This window comes from Alligator sinensis, unplaced genomic scaffold (genome assembly GCF_000455745.1).
Source record: "Alligator sinensis unplaced genomic scaffold, ASM45574v1 scaffold499_1, whole genome shotgun sequence".
NCBI classification, from domain to species: Eukaryota; Metazoa; Chordata; order Crocodylia; family Alligatoridae; genus Alligator; species Alligator sinensis.
Window position 1 is genome coordinate 2,029,566 of NW_005841864.1, and position 8,509 is coordinate 2,038,074.

The following is an 8,509-nucleotide window of genomic DNA, read 5'->3' on the forward strand; positions in this document are numbered from 1 at the left end:
GGGGCGGCTCTGCTTCCTGCCTCGCCGCTGGTTTCCAGCATGGCATACAGCTGCATGGCTCTGAGTTGAGCCATAACTCCTGTCTATAGCTATAAGGTGGTTGGGGTGGGGGGGGGAAGTAGTGGAGCCCCCACACTGTGGGGGCCTCGCCTTCAGTGTTGGCTCAGGCTGGGGCCATGCAGCAGGGGGCTCCATTCCTCCCCCACCCCCACAGTCTTACTTAGCTCAGAGCCATGCAGGTCTCTGCCACACTGGGAACTGGGTGGGGAATCAGAGACCCCCCACTGTGCAGGCCCCACCAGCTGTTCTGGCTGGGTCTGGGGGGAGGATGGGGTGCGGGCCTCCTCTTTTGTCCCCTTCCCACTCTCCTCCCTTTGCTAACAGCTGTTGGGGGCCAGGAATGGAGAAAGAAGCCATTATGGTTCAGTCAGTATTGGAGGGGGGAAGCCCCCACTGCGTGCCCCCCCAAGCTGTTCTGCCTGGGTCTGGGGGGGGCCAGGGCAGGGGCCTCCGCTCCCCCACTACCCCTCCCTGCCCAGCCTGACTGATAGGTGCAGGCAGGACACACGACTGGGGAAAAGAGACTTTGCTGCCTCCACTCTATGATAGCCCAAGGGCAGAGCCAACCTAGCACTCGGCCGGAGCAGATAAGGCTACCCCATCTTCCCTGTGAGGGGGGTTAGTGGGGGCCTACAAAGGAGCCTGGGATGCTAGAGGACAGTGACCTAAGTTGAGTCAGGAGAGGATCTGGTGCAGAACATCAATAGACCAGTTTAACCTAAACTGATTAAATCTGATACTACATTCATCCAGGTCTATCTTTGACTGGGCTATGCCATTTACAAACTGGTCTATGTGCACTGAACTTCTACAGGTTTAGACTGATTTCCAATCACTTATCTGGTTTATGTATAATTTCTGTGCCTAGTCTTGAAGTATTTAAATTAAGATTTGGATGCCTGGGCACATCTACACGTGCCTCTTTTAAGTGGCCTTAGCCTAAACTTGTCATTTTTAAGGTGCATTAAGGGTGTGTGTCTACACATGTACAAAGGGGGGCAAGAATGCCTTAATGCACCTTAAAAATGGCTGGTTAATGTGATGTGCTACTAAATTTGATACCTGCATAAAGCAGGTATTAAATTTAAGCACGAATAGCTAAGCCATGTTAGTGTATGTGTAGATGTGTTAATGCGCATTAGCACAGTGTGTGTCAATGGTCACACACTGCGTTAATGTTCATTAACACATCTTTACATGCGCTAATGGGACTGAGCTATTCACGCCTAAATTTAATGCGCCTTAATGCGCATTAGCGCGTCCACGTGCAGACATTGCATAAATTGCCTTAATGCACCTTAAGCAAAGATGCATTAAGTTTAGGAGTGCATAAATGCATGTGTAGACACACCCTTTCAGCTCTAGCTGAACAAGAAGTTAGGAACTTGATAGGTAGAAGAAGTTCTACAGCTGGGTTATGCAGGAGATCAAGCTCAACAATCACAATGGTCCTTCTTGCTAATGTATGAATTGCAGAGGGAACTGATATGGTTCTTGCTTGTTAAAACTTTGTTTTTTAAACAAATATGATAGATAATGCATTAGATATTTCTAAAAGCTATTTATTGAATGAAAAATTCACATTTCTATAAAATATCTGCATGTCCTAAGTCAGTTCATAAAAGACCCAGAGTTCTCAGCACTCTCCAGGTTAACCCCTATAAGGCAAGGCTAACCCCTATAAGACAATAAATAATAAAATTTGGTCCAGTTTTGCATTCCTAACATATTTTATTATCCAAATGATCTCATGGATGGATTGGGCCTCTTATCACTAATATTTAACACTTTCAAAAGCAATTAAATGACTTGGGAGCCCAAAGAACATATTCTAATTGGCTCCTTAGACACCTAAATGGGATGTAGACAGAGTTTAGCCACCTAAGTTTATGGCTACAGGATAAACATACCACCCTCAGCATCAGCCCTCTCAAGCATGCTAACCTGTTCTTTGACACAGAAGCAAGCTAATCACAGTTACCCCATAACTTTGGGGTGGGACTAGCTAGCATTGTCACTCAGGGACCAGAACCCAGGCTCTCCACTCCTAGGGGATATATTGTAGCCAGTAAGCTAGAGATGGGTGCTTTCTTGCTTATTCCCTGGATTGTTATGCCTTTTTCTTTAGGCAATCATTGGTTAAAAATCCTTCAGAGACCATAACCTGGAACACCTACTTCTGAGGACAGTGTACAAGCCAGTAGTGCACACTTCCTCTTGCTTGGTTTCTTTCTTCCCCATAAATCTTGTCCACTTGACTGCTCAGTGAACCAGCTTCAACAAGAATGATAAAGAGCTGTGCCACATGTCTTAACCCATAGCCTGGTATCCTTTGAGGGGAAACTAGTTGTGAGTTGCAAGTAAAGGGAGGTATGTAATGTGCAGTATGAGCCAGGAGCCTGAGCTCCTGATGGGACCTGGAGTTCAGACTCATCCAAGAAATCGGTGCTTGCTGTTGGCAATCATAGCTATCTCTAGGCTCTCTGAATTGCCCTTCAGTTGTACCTACCTCTTCCTATTCTTTGAGAACAGTGTCCAAGCACCTACAAAGTCTCTCTACTAGCTATGTAGAGGTCCAAAGTGTCTAACTTCATGAGACTGAATGATCTTCGTGTTACATAGTGCCTAATACTTAGGCATTCCGGCACCTATATGTAGGTACCTGAGGAACCAATTTGAAGCTAGTCCTAAGCCTATTTGACAAAGTGACTTGGAACCTATGTTTCATTAGAAAAAGAACTTAAGATAAACTTTAAAAATGGCCAAGATCTTTACAATCTTTATTATGTTTATGACTGTGGGGATACACTGATGATTGTCAACTGCTTGAAAGTGACAAACAGTAATATTATTTAATTACTTTAAAAATATACAAAAGACTATAATGTGCTATCATTTCTTTAAGCATAAGGCTTCAGTGAAATTAGCTAAGCAATAATGGCACAAATGGTGTTAAATATGGCTGTATGACTACAGCACGTCTCTGCATATAGACAGTAAGTGCAAGCTATTTTAAAAATTAAGCATTTTGGCAGTAATATGGGAATAGAGAATTTGAGTTAGTTATTCACTGAATAGCACACCATCAAACTGTACAACCATACTGTTTAAATTAACAATGAATATTTAAAGAGAAGATTAATTTGATTTTAAAAAACTTTCCCCGTTTCATTAAGAATGTGGAAGAAACATATAAAATATGCAATTGAATGCTTTGTTCTTCAAGAAAGGCCAGGTTACTTCTGATATATAGAAAATTAAAAGAAGCTACCAATTAAAATAACATTAACACATCTTGCATCAACCTGTTCTTTGTCTAATCTGTCAGCTAGCAAGTAAAAAATGTTCAAATTCCTATTACCTTAATAAGAAGGTTCACAGAAAAAATACAATCTTTGTGGGAAGGTGAAAAATATCTGTTTTTTACAATGTATCAAATTTAATTATTTTATGGAGGGGAAAGAATTGTAATATAATGATACTGTAATATGGGCTACAATGCCACACATGTATAGTGCCGCAGCAAAAAGTCATTCAGATGTCAGCAAACTCTTCTGTGCACAATGAATGCAAATGATACAGAAACAATTTCTTATTTCATTAGAACAAAGCCTGTCAGAATTTTTTTCCACTTTTTTCTAAATGAATTCCATCTACCTTTCAATCGATTTTAAATCTTTTGTAAAATACTCCAAGGGGGTAACCGCACAGAGTGAGGCTTGTAATCAGAATGAAAGAGTAACATAAAGTTGGCTCATTTAGTTTCCTTCACTGTTTTCTTTTATTCCAGCCCTTCTGTTCACAGCTTAAACCACACGAAAAGCAAGTGTTTAACTCTTACATCAGGTAACAGAAAAATACAAAGGAACCTGAACAAAATATTTAAAGTAAAATCCAGAGGCACATCAGGACATTACTCACCTACTTAGAACAATTACTGTACATGCTCACCTTTCTGTGTCATTTCTGCATTGCACAACTCAATGCACAGATTCAACAAGAAAGCTATCATCACTGCCCAAACATGCAGGAGGCAATTAATTAGGCAAAAGCAAATTTGCAGATGGAAAACAAAGGTGGGAATGGATTGACTTCTTAGTGAAAGAAAACATCTGATCTTGCTGCTGAGCTGCTATAAGAAATAATCGAGTACTTAGCAGCAATAGCAATTGACCTATTGGTGTTAGTGAAGGAGCTAACTGCCTGCCACTGAGCCCTGCCAGAAGACTAATTTCATGTCACTAGTTAACATATTAACTAGTTCAGTAATATAGTAATGTTCTGATGGATGTATAGACCAATAACAAAAGTAAAGCAGAAGAGCATTGTCAAGCATGTTTGTTATCCTTCTACATCGTAAGATTCGTAAATAGAATTCTTTCTGGACTGCGAGTTCTAGATTGCATGCAGTTCAGTTTGGGTGACAGGAGAGCCCAGTGGAAGAGAAAGTAGTTTTGGTTATTCAGCAGGTGGCATTCTTTCCTCTGAAAAACTGTTGAAGCAACTCCAGCATGGTGTCATGACATTATATATGGGTACCTATAGACATGCAAGAAGCCTGCTCCAACACACTGTAATTACAGCACATCAGAGTAGACTCTATTGAGTCTGCTGGAGCATGCTAATAAGCATGTTCCAGCAGCCTTGGCATCTCATGTATTCAGTGTCTCCCATGTTTCAAAATGGCAGCAGGCCACTTTAACTAAAGCTTGTTGAATGAGCTTGTTGAAAGCTCCTTGAATTTTGAAGCACAGGATGCTGAATACACAAGAGGCTGCAGGCGCTTTAATTAGAGCAGCTCCTGAGAGCTGCTCTAATTAAAGCGCTCCTCCGCCCACCCCCATCCCTGGAGCACATGTAAAAACACCCTATGATCTTTAAAATCCAAACCACTTTTGTTCTACAAAAGAATTTCAATGGCTTGGGATCTGGTATGCTGAGACTACTGTCTGTCATGCTGACTATCATCATGCTAGCTATCATTGTTTCCTTGATTGCTCTTTAGTTCTGTTTGCATCTACAGTCTCTAAGTGTCTTGGGCAGTGTGGTAAAAATATGTTATAATCTAGTCATTATGATTTTGCAATAACGTTTGTATAGCAGCTGCGTGATAAAAATGTCTCATCTCACTACACAAAGGCTTCACAGCTGAAAACTGTTTGGCTTCACTACACAATTGCTTCTGCTAAGGCATATAGGCCAATGATAGATTTACGAGTAGCACTAGACTTCTACAGACATAGCCAAGAACAGATGCAATAAATAACTCCTTATGAGAGATAAGAGAAGAGGCACAGGGAAAGATGCGGATGTAAAGAACTCAAACCCTGACCGAAGAATGACCGAAATGGACTTAAGGACGGCCCCAGGGAGGAGATTTAAGATATAAATGAGACATGTATGTAAACCATCATAGAACATGTAACTGCTAGACATATGTTGCAAGACGTAATACTTGGGCTGCCAATAATTACGCGACACGTTAGAATCTTTTGTTTATGTTAGCTATAAAAAGAAACCCCAGACTCTGTTTGGGGTCGACACGGATTTAAATAAATTAAGCTCCCTTGTCGAACTTGTTTGCAAACAATAAATCTAAAATTGGACCCAGCCTGTGTGTGTGACTCTCTCCTAGAGGTGGATTAGACAAGCCTCCAGGGGCACGAAACTAGCCGTTTGTGCAACATTAGTTTTACTTAATTCTGTGCACATTGTGTGCTTGTTATTATGTTGGAAAGGTCAGTTTGGCAATCTGGGTTCTCCTGTGGGATGAAACCCACAAGTCTCCATAAATGTAAAGACTCCTGCAAATGCCAATGAATACTGAAATGTCAATATTTCACTATTTTGGGTACCTCACAATGCACCACATGTCTCCTCTAGTTCCCTAAGAAGCATTACTGAAAGTTTCTGTGGCACATAGAACTGATCAAGAAGCTTTTTTGATCTGAAAATACCAATTCATCCAAACTGAGCCTTTACACAAAAATCTATTTATTTTAGCACAGCTTTTCTTTGGGAGGTTTCTCAGGTCCAAGGAGCAGTTTCTGCTTCATAGTGGCCATAAATCCACATTAGATAATAGCCTTGGGCTTAGGGAGCTAGTCAACGATATGGGAAACACAAGTTCAAGTCTCTGTTCTTAACAGAAACTTAGCAGAACACAAAGCCTGGCTGCTCTACATTCTGGGTGAGAGCTCACAACATCAGACTATTATGCCACCTTGCTTGTTTGGAAGTTTGTGCGTGGAAAAAAATTTAAAGGGACTAATATTCATTAAGATATGTAAAGAAAACAAATTTCAAAACTTTACAGTTTTTCAAGAAAAACAATTTTAGTTTTCCAGTGAGACTTACTGCCACACCAGTAGCACTGTGGTAGTACAATTATAGATTTTAAGAGCTTACAATCTAAATAGATTCAATAGACAATGCTTATGAGAAGAGTCTGAGGCACACAGAAGGGAAATTGCCTACCTCAGGACACAGCCGACTTTGGCTGGTGACATTAATTTAATGGCACAATGAGATTTGATCCCTGATCCCCCAAATCATGTATCCTGCCATACCACCTATGCATGGTAGGACTGTGATTATTTGGATCAGGAATTAAACCTCACCTGTGCAACTGCCAGTGCAGGGAGCCTGGCATAGGGGACTGATTCCTGATGATGCGCTTCCTGTAACACCCTCAACTTGGCAGCCTACATACCAATCTATGCATGCTGGCAAGCTGAAAGTGTACATTGCAGCCCTGCATAGGGTTACCCCCAGCATGGATTTGCAAGTGCTGGTCACGGTGAGTCGAACAACTCTCGCTGCCTAGAAGCTGCAAACCACATGTACACCTGCCCCACTTGCTGACTGGTTCAACAGGTACGTACCACACATTCAAATTTAAGGTGCAATACAAACCAGCCACAAAGATGTTCTACATTATAGCATGTCACAATTTATGGCATAATTAACATGTTAATTGGGCCATCATTATAATGTGTGACAGGGCCCTTAGAAGCTCTATTAGCTGAATATTATTCAAATTGCTTCTATACTAGACTATAGTGCCTTGCAAAGTACCAGTGCTTAGCACTTGGACCATCAGACTTAGCTCCACTACATAGGGTTCAGATTAGTAGCCTGACCCTGCAAATATTACAGTACACGATGTATGTATGTAGTATACACTATATATGTGTGTGTTAATGTATACAGATAAAACACAGAGGGAGAGAGGGACTGCATGCATTTGACGGAACATGTTCCACTAAGTGCATTTGTATTGTCCTTTTAAGCAGAAGCATTTCACACTGATGTAACAATTTTGATGAAATTTCTGCTGGGAAGGCTTTTGAAAATCTAGGGTTCCTCACATCAGTTCAGACCCAAGAGAGAGCAAGAGGAAGAGAAAACATGCTGTTTTTGATATAAAAGATTTGAAAGGTTTTATCTTCCTTCCTATGTGGAACAGAAAAACACATTATGAAAACCTCAAAAGCTATCATAAAATGCCACTGTCATCATCTGGCCAGCTCTCTCTCTTTCTTCCTCTTGATAAATGCATAGATAGATAATATATACATGCATACATATGACAGAGTGATTCTGGTGTCTTCTTGCACACACTCATTCTGACAGGCTTTTTGTTATTCGTCACATTACTAATACTGGCCTCCTTCATGGGTGATTACCCGCTTCTAATAGAGCTGATACAGCTATATCCATTCCGTTTCTTTTGCTATGTGTCACTATGCCTAGGTGTGTGTTGCTAGGCTCTGGACAGAGATCCTCAGCTATTGCAGAGTAGTTCCTGGTGAGAACTTTTTCCTTCTCTCCAGATGAATAATCTGTATCTGCTTTTCAGGTTAAAAAACCAGCTAAAACAATAAAACAAAAAACAGTCCCACTTTTACCCCATCCCTCCTAGTATCAACATAATTTCATGCCCTGCTGTTAGGAATTCCTCTGGAGAGACTGAAAAGAATAGTAAAATGAGAAATACTGTGATGAAATTTATCTCTTGTCAAGTACAAAATATGTAATAATAAACAGTAAATTTATCTTTAAGTAGGATTATGGTTAATGTACATGGATGCAATCCAGAACATTTCTCTATATAAATTATAATAAATCATTGTCTGCTGCAGCTTACATGGTCCATTTTTGGGCTGTGGACACTGTCAGTGACTGACAGACCACATGGACAGGTGCAGACTACAGACCTACCAAAAACCTAAATTATGTGCTTTAGCCGGTATACAATTAATAATCTATAGGCTTGCAATTCAGCTAAAAGAAATAGCCTGGGAAAGTAGAAGAATCCATTAATAAAGGTGTCACAGATCATGCCACTTTCAAAGAGAAACTCTGCTTTGGGAACCCCCAAAAAGCAACCTTATTCAGTCTTCATCAGCCCTGGTGTGGCTTCACAAGGGGCAAGCCTCTGGGCAGC